Here is a 19,109-nt window from a genome sequence, read left to right on the forward strand (position 1 = left end):
GCACTCTACTGAGCCTTCTGAACAGCCATATGAGGATACATCTGTCTTCTTCCATTCTACTCTGACCTCTTTTCCTTTTCTCAAAACATCCTGCCAATGATGGCAATCTGTATTCATCCAGCAATCCTCAAGACCTTGTCCTTGAGACATTCTCTGTGTTTAATACTGCATAGTGTTTTAACCAACAGTATTGGAAAGAGATTTCAGTATTGCATGAATACTTTCCTCTGTGTTCATAATGGCCTAGTGTGGGCTTGATTCATGATCTATTCAGTAAACATTGAGTAACAGCATTTTGAGGATGGAATCTCTGTTGTCCTCCTGATGCACTGAGAGAGTATGGCGGCTGGTTGAGACGAACCCTGACTGTGTTGACCGATATTCACTGCCATTAAACAAGAGGCTGGCACAGCAGCCACTCAGGCCTGTAGCTGTAATGGGAAACTGTAGCGCATGACAGCTAATCAAAGCTAGCTTAGTATCACACAGGAAGGTCTCATTCCCCAAGACCTAAAGTACTGCAAAACAAGGAGTAGGGTAAAGTTACCCCTAGACACTGATCTAAGATCAGTTTGGTATTTCATCCACTAATGGTTAAGATTAAGATTTGGGAAGTATAAGATTAAACTTCATCCTGAACCCTACAACTGCTCAAGCTGTACTTAATGAGTGAGGATAACATTTTGACACCTTAAAGATGAAATGCAAGTATTTGATACACTGCCGATTTTGCAGGTTTTCCTACTTACAAAGCATGTAGAGGTCTGTCATTTTTATCATAGCTACACTTCAACTGTGAGAGACGGAATCTAAAACAAAAATCCAGAAAGTTCAAGATGACGGTCAATCACCCTCGGATTTTTAAGTAATTAATTTGCATTTTATTGCATGACATAAGTATTTGATCACCTACCAACCAGTAAGAATTCTGGCTCTCACAGACCTGTTTTTCTTTAAGAAGCCCTCCTTTTCTCCACTCATTACCTGTATTAACTGCACCTGTTTGAACTTGTTACCTGTATAAAAGACACCTGTCCACACACTCAATCAAACAGACTCCAACCTCGCCACAATGGCCAAGGCCAGAGAGCTGTGTAAGGACATCAGGGGAAAAATCGTAGACCTGCACAAGGCTGGGATGGGCTACAGGACAAAAGGCAAGCAGCGTGGTGAGAAGGCAACAACTGTTGGCGCAATTATTAGAAAATGGAAGAAGTTCAAGATGACGGTCAATCACCCTCGGTCTGGGGCTCCATGCAAGATCTCACCTCGTGGGGCATCAATGATCATGAGGAAGGTGAGGGTTCAGCCCAGAACTGCACGGCAGGACCTGGTCAATGACCTGAAGACAGCTGGGACCACAGTCTCAAAGAAAACCATTAGTAACACACTACTCCGTCATGGATTAAAATCCTGCAGTGCTCGCAAGGTCCCCCTGCTCAAGCCAGCGCATGTCCAGGCAAGTTTTCCAATGACCATCTGGATTATCCAGAGGAGGAATGGGAGAAGGTCATGTGGTCTGATGAGACAGAAATAGAGCTTTTTGGTCCAAACTGTACTCACCGTGTTTGGAGGAAGAAGAAGGATGAGTACAACCCCAAGAACACCATCCCAACCGTGAAGCATGGAGGTGGAAACATAATTCTTTGGGGATGCTTTTCTGCAAAGGGGACAGGACAACTGCACCTTATTGAGGGAAGGATGGATGGGGCCATGTATCGCGAGATCTTGGCCAACAACCTTCTTCCCTCAGTAAGAGCATTGAAGATGGGTCATGGCTGGGTCTTCCAGCATGACAACAACCCGAAAGACACAGCCAGGGCAACTAAGGAGTGGCTCCGTAAGAAGCATCTCAAGGTCCTGGACGGCCTAGCCAGTCTCCAGACCTGAACCCAATAGAAAATCTTTGGAGGGAGCTGAAAGTCCGTATTGCCCAGCGACAGCCCCGAAACCTGAAGGATCTGGAGAAGGTCTCTATGGAGGAGTGGGCCAAAATCCCTGCTGCAGTGTCTGCAAACCTGGTCAAGAACTACAGGAAACGTATGATCTCTGTAATTGCAAACAAAGGTTTCTGTACCAAATATTAAGTTCTGCTTTTCTGATGTATCAAATACTTATGTCATGCAATGAAATGCAAATTAATTACTTACAAATCATACAATGTGATTTTCTGGCTTTTTTAGATTCCGTCTCTCACAGTTGAAGTGTACCTATGATAACAATTACAGACCTCTACATGCTTTCTAAGTAAGAAAACCTGCAACATCGGCAGAGTATCAAATACTTGTTCTCCCCACTGTATATTGCCAAAGCTGTATAATTTTAAATACTAGCATAAATTATTGGAGCATTCTTTTGGATTTGGCAGAAAAAAAGGTTTTAGAAAGACTACCAGCAAAATATATATTGAATATTTGATAATAATGGATGTATTGATAATTTTAGAATATATTGATATCCGAATGAAAGCCTCAAAACACATCTGTATCATTCATGTTTTACTTTCCTCCTACAAAGCACCTTACACCATAAAAACCTTACAGCTAAAATGCTAACCAGCGTTATGAGCAACATAACTGCTAGCAGCGTGGCAATGACATCATAAGAGTGGTAGGTGAATCAGAATATCTTGTAGGACTCTCCTCAGATAAGCTGCTCCTTTGTTCCAGATCACAAACTTGATCCAGAACATTGCAAAGTCCAGTGGCTTAATTATTTGGTCCATGTGCAGCCTGGACAGCCTTTGCATGTTCTCCCTGTAGGATGGCACATAGAGCTCAGCCTTCACGGCCTGCAGGAAGACATCTCTGTCTAAGGTGGCGATGTCCACTATCTTAGCCACGCCCTTTGCCCTCATCCTGTTGAGGTTATCATGCTGGTCGAAGATCAACGGGAGGCTGACTACGGGGACACCTTGGTAGATGGCCTCCTGGACTCCGTTGGTGCCCCAGGAGGTCGTTCTGTGAGAGCCCACCAGTAAGGTGTTGTTGCACATGGAGGCGGATCTCTTCCCAGCGTGCCTCCAGATGACCTTCTGAGGAAGTTGGCGAATGTCGTGGTGATGTCCTCAGGGATGTCCTCAGGAAACTGTCCAAACAAGGTCTCCAGGGATATAATGATGACCCCATGGTCCCCGGAGCTCTGGACAAATTCCTCCATGTCCTGGGGAAGTGACTTGGAGGGCTTGCACTGGAAGCTGCCCATGTAGACCCCGTTGGCATGGTAGGACTCGGGAAATCAAAGATAAAGTAATTCATTATGAGTCAAATGTCTGCTGCCTGGAAGAACGTCATGTAGTGAATGTCAGTGTCAAAGTGACAAAGTTTAGCTAGAGTTTAGGAGATATGCGATTTGCAAATAAGACATTTTTACCCTCTCAAGAAAAGTAATTTTGTCTAACTTTGCTCCTGGGGCATACTTTTGGTCATGTAGTGGATGTGGACGCCTGCTTCATCTCATTCCAAAATCCTAGACGTTTCCACTTCATAGTAACAGCACTTACAGTTGACTGGTGTAGCAGGGCAAAAATTTGATGAACTGACTTGTTGATAAGGGGGTATCCTATGACGGTGCCACGTTGAAAGTTACTGAGCTCTTCCATAAGGCCATTCTACTTCTTGTCTATGGAGATTGCATGGTTGTGTGCTCGATTTTAAACACCTGTCAGCAACAGGTGTGGCTGAAAGGATGGAAGTTCATTATGTAGCTAGATGTAGAAGGCTCATGTTAACTAGCTAACGTTGCCCATGAAAGGAAGTTAGGCTAGCGAGCAAGCATTTTAGCCAGGTAGCCTAGGACATAAAATTTTTTAAATGTGCACTGTATGACAGAGTGATAGACCGTTTTGTCGACAGGATGATGTCATTGGCATTTCTCTATCAGTAGGGTGTCAACATGTTTTTCTACTTGCATGAACGCACTCACACAGACACAAATCAGAACCATGAACAGCCATATCAAATGTAGCTTAGGTTAATTGGACACAATCTTTTATTTGTCACTGTATTACACTAAGCATAGGTGATTTGATGATGTTGAAATGTTGGTTGAAATTGTGCTGGAATAGTGAGATGTTAATTAAAACATCACGATGCCCCAAAATGTGAAAACAAAACAAATGTTTCAGCCTCAGGCCATCATCAGTGTAAATCGTTGGCACACACACCTGGCTTGAAGGATGATTGTACACTGTGAGGTTGGAATAATATTGTAACAATTATGATAATGCTCTTTTAGCGTAATAGCTGTTTGTTTGAATAGACCGCCTGAAATTTCTGCCTGTTTTGGTGGGTTGGAATTTTGGCCTGCCTGGTGACATCACCAGGCGGTAAAATTGTTAATAGACCATTAAGAAATAGAGTTCCAAACCTCTCTGCCAGTGCCAATAACAGCTAGTTTTCAGTTTTACTCTCCCCACTCAGACAACTGTTAAAGTGGAATTTCACAAAAAATACAAATGTGTTTGTTTTCTTCCAGATGTAAACATAATGGCTTTCTGCTGAGATTTAAGCATTGACATGGAACAATTGTAATTTTGAGAGTGAAAAACAAAAGCATTCTAAAACCAGATCTATTTAACTGTGTAAACATAATTTGGGAAACATGTCAAATATAATTTGTGGAGGAAATCTGAGATTTCATAGGGCCCCTCTTAGAGTTGTTTATTAACCATTATTTCACCAGGTATACTGACAGAAACGTGCACTTCTTTCTTTTGTACACTAAGGACCCGGATAAGAGTGGCAGGGATGAGAAGAGAAGAATGAGCCTATTTGAAAGCAATAAATAAAAATTGTAGCTCACAACATGTTTCATTTGTTAAAAGTAGCTCTCGTGCTTGAAAAGGTTGGAGACCCCTGATGTAAAGTAAGAACCTAACAAATAATTATTATTATTTTTCATAATATACAACTAAAAGATTTATATCAGCTCCATCAGACACCAAAAGGTATTTAATTTTTACAATTATTATCCAAGTGTTTAAAGGCCTTGATTGTTTAATTCTAACATTATATTATTCCAACATGGAATACAAATCTCCAAACTTATTTTTCTTATTTTGTTAGCATTTTAGCATGTTTTTATATATCTAGAACAAAAAACACAATTTATAAAGCAAACATTATCCCTTAGGTCTAGAACAGCAAATACCTAAATTGTTTAAGTATATGTTGTGTAACAGTAATTACAATATTTTTTCTGAATACTGACAAAAAAATATATCTTAAGGGGGTTAGCCATCAATGAGGGAGTTGACAAGCCACTGATGGAGTTGACAACAGATTCTGTAAACATACAGTCCATGTACATATTTTTGCCTCTAAAAATAGTTCAATAAAACATTTGTAAAATACAGAAAATGATTTGTTTGAAAATCCCCAATAAAAACATGGTGGAGAGCTGCAACGTGTTTACAGTATATGCTATCTGGGGGCCCTGACCTCCGGGGGACCTGCAGTCTGTCAGGAGACCATTCAAGGCCATTCTCAAACAAACCATTGTTGCTGGGACTTGTAATAACACATTATTGTTACTGCATGATGAAATTGTCTTGCTTAACAGTCGGATCTCCATCCAATCTTTTCATTATTTTAGCAGCAGTGTGTTTGAACTGTGGAGAGCTGCAACATGATGTCAATGTACACTGTCTTCAGTTTCCTCCCTTGCTTCCTCCATATTTGCACATTTGAACTTCTATTTGCACTTCAGATGTCCTTAGCCACATGCAGACAATAGGCCTACTCAGAACACTAGGCCAAAGGGGTGTTCCAATCTAACAAGCATGCCAGACAACCTAAGAGCAGCTACTTCACCACTAGAGAGAGTGAGTAACAGTAGAGAGTGGGCTGTCAGTGCAGTGTGGGTTGGTAATGTTGGGCAGAAAGGAGACAAAAAGAAAGTCGACCAGACAGAAAAATAGACAGGAGGGAGGGCGGACACTGACATGCTGGTGGGTACACAGTGTGATGGGTGGATGGCTGCAGAAGGTGGGTAGATTCTCATGTGTATAACATACAGGCAAAGAGATAGGGGAAGGAAACAGGCAGACACAGGGAGGAAGCTGGGCTGAAGCATAAAAACAGAGGAGATTGATTTCCAGAGTGTTTGCACCTGCTATTTTCAGAAGGGAATAAAATACACAACACAAAGCTAGAACCATGAAACTGTCTTCAATTTTAAGAGTTTATACACTTTAACATGTTGTTCTAAAACTCCTATAGGTTTTCTACCTCTGGAAAATAGCAGGTGTATTTTGTATTTATATAACTGTATACATACGTGCAAGCTGTACACACACACACAAATGCTCAGTAAATCTGACCCTGGCCCTTGTACAGTGCCTTCAGAAAGTATTCATACCCCTCGACTTATTCAACATTTTATTGTGTTATAGCCTGAATTCAAGATTAATTAAATATATTTTTTCCTCACCCATCTACATACAATACCCAATAATGACAAATTGAAAATGTGTTTTTAGAAATTTGTGCAAATATATATAAAATACAATACAGAAATATCTAATTTACATAAGTATTCACACATCTGGGTCAATATTTTGTAGAAGCACCTTTGGCAGCAATTACAGCTGTGAGTATTTCTGGATAAGTCTCCAAGAGCTTTCAACACCTGGAATGTGCAACATTTGCACATTATTATTTAAAACATTCTTCAAGCATTGTCAAATTAGCTAAACAACCATTTTCATATCTTGCCATAGATCTGTAACTGTAACCTGGCCACTCAGGAACATTCACTGTCTTCTTGGTAAGCAACTACAGTGTAGATTTAAACTCGTGTTTTAGGTTATTGTCCTGCTGAAAAGTGAATTAATTTCCCATTGTCTGGTGGAAAGCAGACTGAACCAGGTTTTCCTCTAGGATTTTTCCTGTGCTTAGCTCGATTCAGTTTATTTTTTACCCTGAAAAACTCCCCAGTCCTTAACAAATACAAGCATACCCATAACATGATGCAGCCACCGCTATGCTTGAAAATATGGAGAGTGGTACTAAGTAATGTGTAGTATTGTATTTGCTCCAAACATAACACTTTAGACTCAGGACAAAAAGTTAATGGCTTTGCTAAAGTTGCGGTATTATTTTATTGCCTTGTTGCAAACAAGAAGCATGTTTTGGAATATTTTTTATTTTGTACAGGTTTCCTTCTTTTCACTCTGTAAATTAGCTTAGTTGTCACGCCCTGACCTTAGTTATCTTTGTTTTCTTTATTATTTTGATTACGTCAGGGTGTGACGAGGGTGGTTTGTTTAGTTTTTGTATCTTCTAGGGGGTTTTGTATGTCTAGGGGGTTTTGTATATCTCTGAGTTTTTGTAAGTCTAGGTGTTTATATTTCTATGGTTGCCTAGATTGGTTCTCAATCCGAGGCAGCTGTTTATCATTGTCTCTGATTGTGGACCATATTTAAGTAGCCATATTCCTTGGGTATTTTGTGGGTTCTTGGTCTATGTTTAGTTGCCTGTCTGCACTATGCATATTAGCTTCATGGGTCGTTTTGTTGTTTTCATAGTCTGTTCAGTGTTCTTTCAGTGTTCTTTCAGTGTTCTTTCAGTGTTCTTTCAGTGTTCTTTCAGTGTTCTTTCAGTGTTATTTCGTTAATTAAAGAAGAATGTACGCTTATCACGCTGCGCCTTGGTCTCCGCATTATAACGACCGTGACATTGGTATTGTGGAGTAAATACAATGTTGATCCATCCTCAGTTGTCTTCTGTCCCAGCCATTAAATTCTGTAACTCTTTTAAAGTCGCCATTGGCTTCATGGTGAAATCAATGAGGTTTCCTTCTTCTCCGTCAACTGAATTAGGAAGGACGCCTGTATCTTTGTAGTGACTGGGTGTATTGATACACCATCCAAAGTGTAATAACTTCACCAGGCTCAAATGGATATTTCATGTATTCTTTTTTTTACCCATCTACCAATAAGTGGCCTTCTTCTCGAGGCATTGGAAAACCTCCCTGATCTTTGTGGTTTAATCTGTGTTTGAAATTCACAGCTCGGCTGAGGGACCAAACAGATAATTGGATGTGTGGGGTACAAAGATGAGGTAGTCATTCAAAAATCATGTTAAACACTATTATTGCACATAGAGTGAGTCCATGCAACCGATTCTGTGACTTGTTAAGCACATTTTTACTCCTGAACTTATTTAGGTTTGCCATATCTAAGGAGTTGAATACTTATTGACTCAATACATTTCAGCTTAAATTGTTTTATTAATTTGTATAAATGTTTCACTTTGACATTATGGGGTCTTGTGTTTAGGCCAGCGACAAAGCATCTCAATTTAATCCATTATACATTCAGGCTGTAAAACTATTTTTGTGGAAAAAGTCAAGAGGTGAGATTTCTTTCTGAAGGCACTGTATATAAACATTTGCTTTAGCATGACTGACAGTCCATGTCTCTGCAGGTGGGAGTTCTATCTGCCTTTACCTCTGTCTGGAAGCTCCCAGGTTGCTCATCCATATTGATATGCCACAACAATCAGACATATTTGGTAGACACTGGAGCTTGTTCAACATTGCAGCCAGGTCAAGACTGACTGATCTACAAATCACCTGGCATAATAAATACTCATTAGTAGATCATCTACTCAGTCATAATTCACACACATTTGGCAATGCATTCTATATGTGTGTGTGTGTGGTGGCAGAATTTGGGGTGAGCTGTTGTAACTTCTAAAGGGATATGTTCGGTGTTGGACTGTGATATTATGCTTTTCACAGACTCCAGGGAAGGCTGCTCCTTAACACAAGGCCATTGTGTTCCGGAACTGTTGATTCTATTGAAAGAACTGTTGTGTAACAGCATGATTGTATTATTACCTCCCAATATATAAGGGACATGTAACCATTTCTTCCTAGAGTTGGTCCCTGTGAAATCAGAGCTGGTCTCCCCTGCAGCTGCTTGTATTAACGATTATTCTACACTGCTCAAAAAAATAAAGGGAACACTTAAACAACACAATGTAACTCCAAGTCAATCACACTTCTGTGAAATCAAACTGTCCCCTTAGGAAGCAACACTGATTGGCAATCAATTTCACATGCTGTTGTGCAAATGTAATAGACAACAGGTGGAAATTATAGGCAATTAGCAAGACACCCCCAATAAATGAGTAGTTCTGCAGGTGGTGACCACAGACCACTTCTCAGTTCCTATGCTTCCTGGCTGATGTTTTGGTCACTTTTGAATGCTGGCGGTGCTTTCACTCTAGTGGTAGCATGAGACGGAGTCTAGAACCCACACAAGTGGCTCAGGTAGTGCAGCTCATCCAGAATGGTACATCAATGCGAGCTGTGGCAAGAAGGTTTGCTGTGTCTGTCAGCGTAGTGTCCAGAGCATGGAGGCGCTACCAGGAGACAGGCCAGTACATCAGGAGACGTGGAGGAGGCCGTAGGAGGGCAACAACCCAGCAGCAGGACCGCTACCTCCGCCTTTGTGCAAGGAGGAGCAGGAGGAGCACTGCCAGAGCCCTGCAAAATGACCTCCAGCAGGCCACAAATATGCATGTGTCTGCTCAAACGGTCAGAAACAGACTCCATGAGGGTGGTATGAGTGCCCGACGTCCACAGGTGGGGGTTGTGCTTACAGCCCAACACCGTGCAGGACGTTTGGCATTTGCCAGAGAAATTCGCCACTGGCGCCCTGTGCTCTTCACAGATGAAAGCAGGTTCACACTGAGCACATGTGACAGACGTGACAGAGTCTGGAGACGCCGTGGAGAAGGTTCTGCTGCCTGCAACATCCTCCAGCATGACCGGTTTGGCGGTGGGTCAGTCATGGTGTGAGGTGGCATTTCTTTGGGGGGCCGCACAGCCCTCCATGTGCTCGCCAGAGGTAGCCTGACTGTTATTAGGTACCGAGATGAGATCCTCAGACCCCTTGTGAGACCATATGCTGGTGTGGTTGGCCCTGGGTTCCTCCTAATGCAAGACAATGCTAGACCTCATGTGGCTGTGACTGTCCAGGAGTTGGCGGATGCTTTTGTCCAGGTCTGGGAGGAGATCCCTCAGGAGACCATCCGCCACCTCATCAGGAGCATGCCCAGGCATTGTAGGGAGGTCATACAGGCACGTGGAGGCCACACACACTACTGAGCCTCATTTTGACTTTTTGTTTTAAGGACATTACATCAAAGTTGGATCAGCCTGTAGTGTGGTTTTCCACTTTAAAGTTTGAGTGTGACTCCAAATCCAGACTTCCATGGGTTGATAAATTTGATTTCCATTGATAATTTTTGTGTGATTTTGTTGTCAGCACATTCAACTATGTAAAGAAAAAAGTATTTATTAAGAATATTTCATTCATTCAGATCTAGGATGTGTTATTTTAGTGTTCCCTTTATTTTTTTGAGCAGTGTATTATAACATTAAATGGTCTCTGCCTTAATCCTTGGATCGAATTTTCCACAACATGTGGGAGTTTGAGGCTCCCCCTTTCAAGATCTCACCCTCCAACAAGAGTACAGTAACTTATGTATTTGGGCAACTGTTCTGGTCATAGATGGGTTGCTATAGTGATATCATCACCCACATGGTTTTTCACACACACACACACACACACACACACACACACACACACACGCACACACACACACACGCACACACACACACACACACAACATTCTCGGTCTATTCTACATTCCTCAATGTATTTGTAAGATAATGAATGCCCTTCAACACAGGAGGGAAAAATGCATATTGTTAAATGACAGTCGAGGTGACAGATTAACAAATGTTAAATCATTTAAAAGCTAAATCTGCATATGGATTAGTTATGGCCACTCCTGAAGTATCATTCCATTACTCACACAGTGATGTTTTGCAGATGAGCAATTGAAAAATCTCTGAAGCCAGTGCTATCTTTAAATGGTCATTTCCATTGTGGGAAAAGTATTTTCATGTAAAAGTCTTCTGCATGACGTAAAGTAGAGATAAGCACACACCTCCGCACCTAGTCACAGGAGTCTAATACAGTTAGAGAGTAAAAAAAGAAATGATTGAGCCCACTCATTTTACTTCCACTGATCCTTTCAGTCAACTGTTATGGTGAAATGACGGTGTATGTCAATTACATTTTTCATTACATAAATCAAACAAAGTCTTCAGTGTTTAATCCACTGGTAGAAGTCACAACCACAAATGCTTCTTGGGGAAGATAAAATGAAGGTAGAATGTTCTCAAGAGATAACTACTTCGCCTCCAGTTCAACCACACACACATGCACACACACACACACACACACACACACACACACACACACACACACACACACACACTGGTTTCCGGGCTTACATGAGAGGATGACTCATAAGGTAATGTGCTGTGTAGGAGTTTCAAACATGTGCCTCATTAAAGGTGAGATAGGTGACCCAGCTAGCACATTTGGTTCCTTGGCAGTTGTGGGAACATATGTTTTTGGTTTAATATTTGTTTTGGGAACGAAGCCATATGTTTTCTGACCGGTAAAACTGAACGTTTTTTTAAACGTTCTGAGAACAGAAGTGAAAATGTTGCCTGTTCTGTGAATGTTAAGTTTTAGGTTGCAGGGAGGTTCTGAGAACGTTGAACTCTGGTTCCATTAAAGTTTTCTTGTCAGGTTTTATTAATGCTCTGAGAACAGAAATAATAGGTTATTTGGAGGTTTTTTAATAACGTCCTAAAAACTCACACAGAATGTTTCAATATGACTTTTATTAACACTGTCAACTTTTTTGAACTTGTGGAAACTAATTTCCTTAGGCATTAATCATTGCAACACGTCTTTTTTATTGTGACATGGCATCAGTGAGATTCAAACCTATAATATTTTGTTTTCTATCCATGGAAATGGTCCGCTGCGCCACCAGGATGGAGGACGCATGCTAGGGTTTTTTACAGATACAAAGCTGTTAATTTTAGTCTATTTTAGTCAAGACCCCATTTCAAAGGAAACAAGCACTCATTAAGATCAGGTGTGGCCAATTAATGGGTGTGGCCAACACATCTGAACAGACTTAACAAGATAGAGGATAGAGAGAGTTTTGTTGGTTCTGAGAACGAAATGTATATGTTTTTAAATAGCATTTGTTACGGTGCGTGAATGAGGACCCAAAAGCGAATCAACTTAAACAGAGCTTCTTTAATTACCACACACAGGTAGGCTCAGATGGACCGGCAGATTCCGACAGGACAGGACAAGGTTACAGCAAACATGACGACAGTCTGGTTCAGGCATGAATGACACAAACAAACAAGAATCCGACAAGGACAGGAGCAGAAACAGAGAGAGATATAGGGACCTAATCAGAGGGAAAAAGGGAACAGGTGGGGAACGGGGTGAATGGGTAGTTAGAGGAGACAAGGGACAGCTGGGGGAAAGCGGGGGAGAAAAGGTAACCTAACACGACCAGCAGAGGGAGACAGGGTGAAGGGAAAGGACAGAGACAAGACAACATGACAGTACATGACAGTACCCCCCCACTCACCGAGCGCCTCCTGGCGCACTCGAGGAGGAAACCTGGCGGCAACGGAGGAAATCATCAATCAGCGCACGGTCCAGCACGTCCCGAGAGGGAACCCAACTCCTCTCCTCAGGACCGTACCCCTCCCAGTCAACTAGGTACTGATGACCACGGCCCCGAGGACGCATGTCCAAGATTTTACGGACCCTGTAGATAGGTGCGCCCTCGACAAGGATGGGGGGGGGGGGGGGGAAGACGAGCGGGGGCGCGAAGAGCGGGCTTAACACAGGAGACATGGAAGACCGGGTGGACGCGACGAAGATATCGCGGAAGAAGAAGTCGCACTGCGACAGGATTAATGACCTGAGAGATACGGAATGGACCAATGAACCGCGGGGTCAACTTGCGAGAAGCCGTCTTAAGGGGAAGGTTCTGAGTGGAGAGCCAAACTCTCTGACCGCGACAATATCTAGGGCTCTTCGTTCTACGCTTATTAGCAGCTCTCACAGTCTGCGCCCTATAACGGCAAAGTGCAGACCTGACCCTCTTCCAGGTGCGCTCGCAACGTTGGACAAAAGCCTGAGCGGAGGGGACGCTGGACTCGGCGAACTGAGATGAGAACAACGGAGGCTGGTACCCGAGGCTACTCTGAAAAGGAGATAGCCCGGTCGCAGACGAAGGAAGCGAGTTGTGGGCGTATTCTGCCCAGGGGAGCTGTTCTGACCAAGACGCAGGGTTGCGAAAAGAAAGACTGCGTAAGATGCGACCAATAGTCTGATTGGCCCGTTCTGCTTGACCGTTAGACTGGGGGTGAAAGCCGGAAGAGAGACTGACGGAAGCCCCAATCAAACGGCAAAACTCCCTCCAAAATTGAGACGTGAATTGCGGACCTCTGTCCGAAACGACGTCTGACGGAAGGCCATGAATTCTGAAAACATTCTCGATGATGATTTGTGCCGTCTCTTTAGCAGAAGGAAGCTTAGCAAGGGGAATGAAATGAGCCGCCTTAGAGAACCTATCGACAACCGTAAGAATAACAGTCTTCCCCGCTGACGAAGGCAGTCCGGTGACAAAATCTAAGGCGATGTGAGACCACGGTCGAGAGGGAATAGGAAGCGGCCTGAGACGGCCGGCAGGAGGAGAGTTACCGGACTTAGTCTGCGCGCAGACCGAACAAGCAGCCACGAAACGACGCGTGTCATGCTCCCGGGTGGGCCACCAGAAACGCTGGCGAATGGAAGCAAGCGTACCCCGAACGCCAGGGTGGCCGGCTAACTTGGCAGAGTGAGCCCACTGAAGAACGGCCAGACGAGTAGGAACGGGAACGAAAAGAAGGTTCCTAGGACAAGCGCGCGGCGACGGAGTTTGAGTGAGTGCTTGCTTTACCTGCCTCTCAATTCCCCAGACAGTCAACCCGACAACACGCCCCTCAGGGAGAATCCCCTCGGGGTCAGTGGAGGCTACTGAAGAACTGAAGAGACGAGACAAAGCATCAGGCTTGGTGTTCTTAGAGCCCGGACGATAAGAAATCACGAACTCGAAACGAGCGAAAAACAGCGCCCAACGCGCCTGACGCGCATTAAGTCGTTTGGCAGAACGGATGTACTCAAGGTTCCTATGGTCAGTCCAAACGACAAAAGGAACGGTCGCCCCCTCCAACCACTGTCGCCATTCGCCTAGGGCTAACCGGATGGCGAGCAGTTCGCGGTTACCCACATCATAGTTACGTTCCGACGGCGACAGGCGATGAGAAAAATACGCGCATGGGTGGACCTTGTCGTCAGAGAGGGAGCGCTGAGAAAGGATGGCTCCCACTCCCACCTCTGACGCGTCAACCTCGACAACGAACTGTCTAGAGACGTCAGGTGTAACAAGGATAGGAGCGGATGTAAAACGATTCTTGAGGAGATCAAAAGCTCCCTGGGCGGAAACGGACCACTTAAAGCACGTCTTGACAGAAGTAAGGGCTGTGAGAGGAGCTGCCACCTGACCGAAATTACGGATGAAACGACGATAGAAGTTCGCGAAGCCGAGAAAGCGCTGCAGCTCGACGCGTGACTTAGGGACGGGCCAATCAATGACAGCTTGGACCTTAGCGGGATCCATCTTAATGCCTTCAGCGGAAATAACAGAACCGAGAAATGTGACGGAGGAGGCATGAAAAGTGCACTTCTCAGCCTTCACAAAAAGACAATTCTCTAAAAGGCGCTGGAGGACACGTCGAACGTGCTGAACATGAATCTGGAGTGACGGTGAAAAAATCAGGATATCGTCAAGGTAAACGAAAACAAAGATGTTCAGCATGTCTCTCAGGACATCATTGACTAATGCCTGAAAGACAGCTGGAGCGTTAGCGAGGCCGAAAGGAAGAACCCGGTATTCAAAGTGCCCTAACGGAGTGTTAAACGCCGTCTTCCACTCGTCCCCCTCCCTGATGCGCACGAGATGGTAAGCGTTACGAAGGTCCAACTTAGTGAAAAACCTGGCTCCCTGCAGGATCTCGAAGGCTGAAGACATAAGAGGAAGCGGATAACGATTCTTCACTGTTATGTCATTCAGCCCTCGATAATCTATGCAGGGGCGCAGAGACCCGTCCTTCTTCTTGACAAAAAAAAACCCCGCTCCGGCGGGAGAGGAGGAGGGGACTATGGTACCGGCGTCAAGAGCTACAGACAAATAATCTTCGAGAGCCTTACGTTCGGGAGCCGACAGAGAGTATAGTCTACCCCGGGGGGGGGTGGTTCCCGGAAGGAGATCAATACTACAATCATACGACCGGTGTGGAGGAAGAGAGGTGGCCCTGGACCGACTGAACACCGTGCGCAGATCGTGATATTCCTCCGGCACCCCTGTCAAATCACCAGGCTCCTCCTGTGAAGAAGAGACAGAGGAAACAGGAGGGATAGCAGACATTAAACATTTCACATGACAAGAGACGTTCCAGGAGAGGATAGAATTACTAGACCAATTAATGGAAGGATTATGACAAACTAGCCAGGGATGGCCCAAAACAACAGGTGTAAAAGGTGAACGAAAAATTAAAAAAGAAATGGTTTCACTATGATTACCAGAAACAGTGAGGGTTAAAGGTAGCGTCTCACGCTGAATCCTGGGGAGAGGACTACCATCCAGGGCGAACAAGGCCGTGGGCTCCTTTAACTGTCTGAGAGGAATGTCATGTTCCCGAGCCCAGGTCTCGTCCATAAAACAGCCCTCCGCCCCAGAGTCTATTAAGGCACTGCAGGAAGCTGACGAACCGGTCCAGCGTAGATGGACCGACAAGGTAGTGCAGGATCTTGAAGGAGAGACAGGAGTAGTAGCGCTCACCAGTAGCCCTCCGCTTACTGACGAGCTCTGGCCTTTTACTGGACATGAAGTGACAAAATGACCAGCGGAACCGCAATAGAGACAGAGGCGGTTGGTGATTCTCCGTTCCCTCTCCTTAGTCGAGATGCGGATACCTCCCAGCTGCATGGGCTCAGCACCCGAGCCGGCAGAGGAAGATGGTAGTGATGCGGAGAGGGAGGCGACGGAGAGCGCGAGCTCCTTTCCACGAGCTCGGTGACGAAGATCAACCCGTCGCTCAATGCGAATAGCGAGTTCAATCAAGGAATCCACGCTGGAAGGAACCTCCCGGGAGAGAATCTCATCCTTTACCTCTGCGCGGAAACCCTCCAGAAGACGAGCGAGCAAGGCCGGCTCGTTCCAGCCACTGGAGACAGCAAGAGTGCGAAACTCAATAGAGTAGTCTGTTATGGATCGATTGCCTTGACATAGGGAAGACAGGGCCCTGGAAGCCTCCTCCCCAAAAACAGATCGATCAAAAACCCGTATCATCTCCTCCTTAAAGTCTTGATACTGGTTAATACACTCAGCCCTTGCCTCCCAGATTGCCGTGCCCCACTCACGAGCCCGTCCAATAAGGAGAGATATGACGTAGGCGACACGAGCAGTGCTCCTGGAGTAAGTGTTGGGCTGGAGAGAAAACACAATATCACACTGGGTGAGGAACGAGCGGCATTCAGTGGGCTCCCCAGAGTAACACGGCGGGTTATTGATTCTGGGCTCCGGAGATTCGAAAGCCCTGGAAGTGGCCGGTGGATCGAGGCGGAGATGGTGAACCTGTTCTGTGAGGTTGGAGACTTGGGTGGCCAGGGTCTCAACGGCATGTCGAGCAGCAGACAATTCCTGCTTGTGTCTGCCTAGCATCGCTCCCTGGATCTCGACGGCTGAGTGGAGAGGATCCGAAGTCGCTGGGTCCATTCTTGGTCGGATTCTTCTGTTACGGTGCGTGAATGAGGACCCAAAAGCGAATCAACTTAAACAGAGCTTCTTTAATTACCACACACAGGTAGGCTCAGATGGACCGGCAGATTCCGACAGGACAGGACAAGGTTACAGCAAACATGACGACAGTCTGGTTCAGGCATGAATGACACAAACAAACAAGAATCCGACAAGGACAGGAGCAGAAACAGAGAGAGATATAGGGACCTAATCAGAGGGAAAAAGGGAACAGGTGGGGAACGGGGTGAATGGGTAGTTAGAGGAGACAAGGGACAGCTGGGGGAAAGCGGGGGAGAAAAGGTAACCTAACACGACCAGCAGAGGGAGACAGGGTGAAGGGAAAGGACAGAGACAAGACAACATGACAGTACATGACAGCATTCTTGGAATGTTCTCTTAACGTTACTAAAGTTTTATTGTGGTTTTTATGGAACGTTTTTTAAATAACATTCTTAGAATGTTCTCTGAACGCTAAAGTTTTCTTGTGGTACGTAAAGTTTTCTTAACGTTCTTCGAACATAACTTTAATTAGAACCATGACGAAACCTGTAGAAAACGTTATGCTGAAAAACTGAAATTCTCTCAGATGAACATTGTTTCTTAACTTTCTCTGAACTATTTGAGAACATTCCCAATGTCCAACAAGTGTTAGAATGTTCCTAGAATATTACCAACATTTAAATGAAATATAACCATGTTTGAACTTTTAAGAAACGTTCGTTAAATTAAGAAAATATCAAGAAAATAATGTTTTTTTGTCAAGTTCCTTAAATGTGCTGAGATAGTTGCTTGGCTTTGGAACAAGCTTTCACCATTCCCAGAAAGTTGTGGTAAGGTTGTACGCAAAATATATGTTTTTTAGAACATTATGTGCTAGCTGGGGAGAGGGCTCTGTTAAGATCCTGCTGTGCTGTGCTGCATGGCACAGTGTGGGGGAGAGACAGCAAGTACTGCTAACACCCAATGCCCTGACGATAGCATGGAGACCAGCCTGCCAGCCAGAGCTTCACCATGTGCAGACTGAGTGAAAGACCCTACAGAGATTTGTGTTCTAACTCAAAATGAGAATGTTACGGTAATGATGCTAAAAAGCCTACTAGTGTGAACTTGTGAACTCTACAAATGGATGAGGACTTTGATTCAGCAGTACCTGAGAGATCAATCAAAGATGAGCTCCTGTGATTCTGAGCTCCAGATGATTTCAGAGTGTTTCTCTTGACCACAAATTAAGTGGCTCAAAACAAAACTGTAAAGGCTTTTATTTATTCTCCAGTACCTAATATGATCAGAGGCTTAAATGCTCATTGGCCTTCGAAGCCCTGTTCTGTAATATTGGCAGACGGTGAGCTGTGTTGAAATTGTCTAGCCTCCAGGAACACTGCATTAAAGCCTTGTACCTGCCTGGAGGCGTCTGAGTTCAGCTGTTTCCTGTTCCTTCCAGAGGCAACGTGACAGGAGACACAGAGGAGAGGGACAGGACACAATGTTCCTGAGGCCCCTCTGGATACTAATGGGGACTGAAGTGACTGAGGTTAACACTAATGCTCAAGCACTATTTTTTGAAATGGGATCATTATGGTCACATAGAAGCGCTTGATAAATCTTTAGAGGGTGTTTCGAAGATTTCAATAGTACATTTAAAGAGTTGTTGTCTGTTCAGTGTGACATGTTTTTAATGAGATGAATACAAACTGCCTGATTATATCTGTAATATCACAATTTTACCTTTCTGCCCATTTAGTGCAGCAGCAGCACTATAATAATGATTTATTTATTTTATATAGCGCTTTTCATTACAAGTAGAATCTCAAAGAAAGCTTATGTAATTGGTCTTCAAAAACTTCAGCTGACAGGCAGTTGGGAAAAGTACAGTCGTGGCCAAAAGTTTTGAGAATGACACAAATATACATTTTCACAAAGTCTGCTGCCTCAGTTTGTATGATGGCAATTTGCATATACTCTAGAATGTTATGAAGAGTGATCAGATGAATTGCAATTAATTAACAGAATCCACAAAAAACATTTCCACTGCATTTCAGCCCTGCCACAAAATGACCAGCTGACATCATGTCAGTGATTCTCTCGCTAACACAGGTGTGCTGACGAGCACAAGGCTGGATATCACTCTATCATACAGATTTTTTTTTCAATTTTATAATATGTTTATTATTTTCCAATAAAAAATTAAATAAAAAAGACAGCAATACTAACAATGACATTCATTGTACTGTTGAATGGGATGGCCAATTTATATGACAAAACAAAACTTAACTCACACATACACAAAACAAAACAAAATCCTATTAGGTGGTACATGTATAAGAAGACAGCATATAGTCATTACAAGCAGTGTAGTTA

The 19,109-nt window shown here is 44.0% G+C and overlaps 1 pseudogene; it reads right to left on the reverse strand.

Annotated features, from left to right (window-relative positions):
- Window positions 1-2,487: 2,487 nt before the first annotated feature.
- Window positions 2,488-8,485, reverse strand: LOC110535086 (annotated as a pseudogene).
- Between the last annotated feature and the right edge of the window lie 10,624 nt (window positions 8,486-19,109).

Source organism: Oncorhynchus mykiss, chromosome 11 (assembly GCF_013265735.2).
Source record: "Oncorhynchus mykiss isolate Arlee chromosome 11, USDA_OmykA_1.1, whole genome shotgun sequence".
Lineage (NCBI taxonomy): Eukaryota > Metazoa > Chordata > Actinopteri > Salmoniformes > Salmonidae > Oncorhynchus > Oncorhynchus mykiss.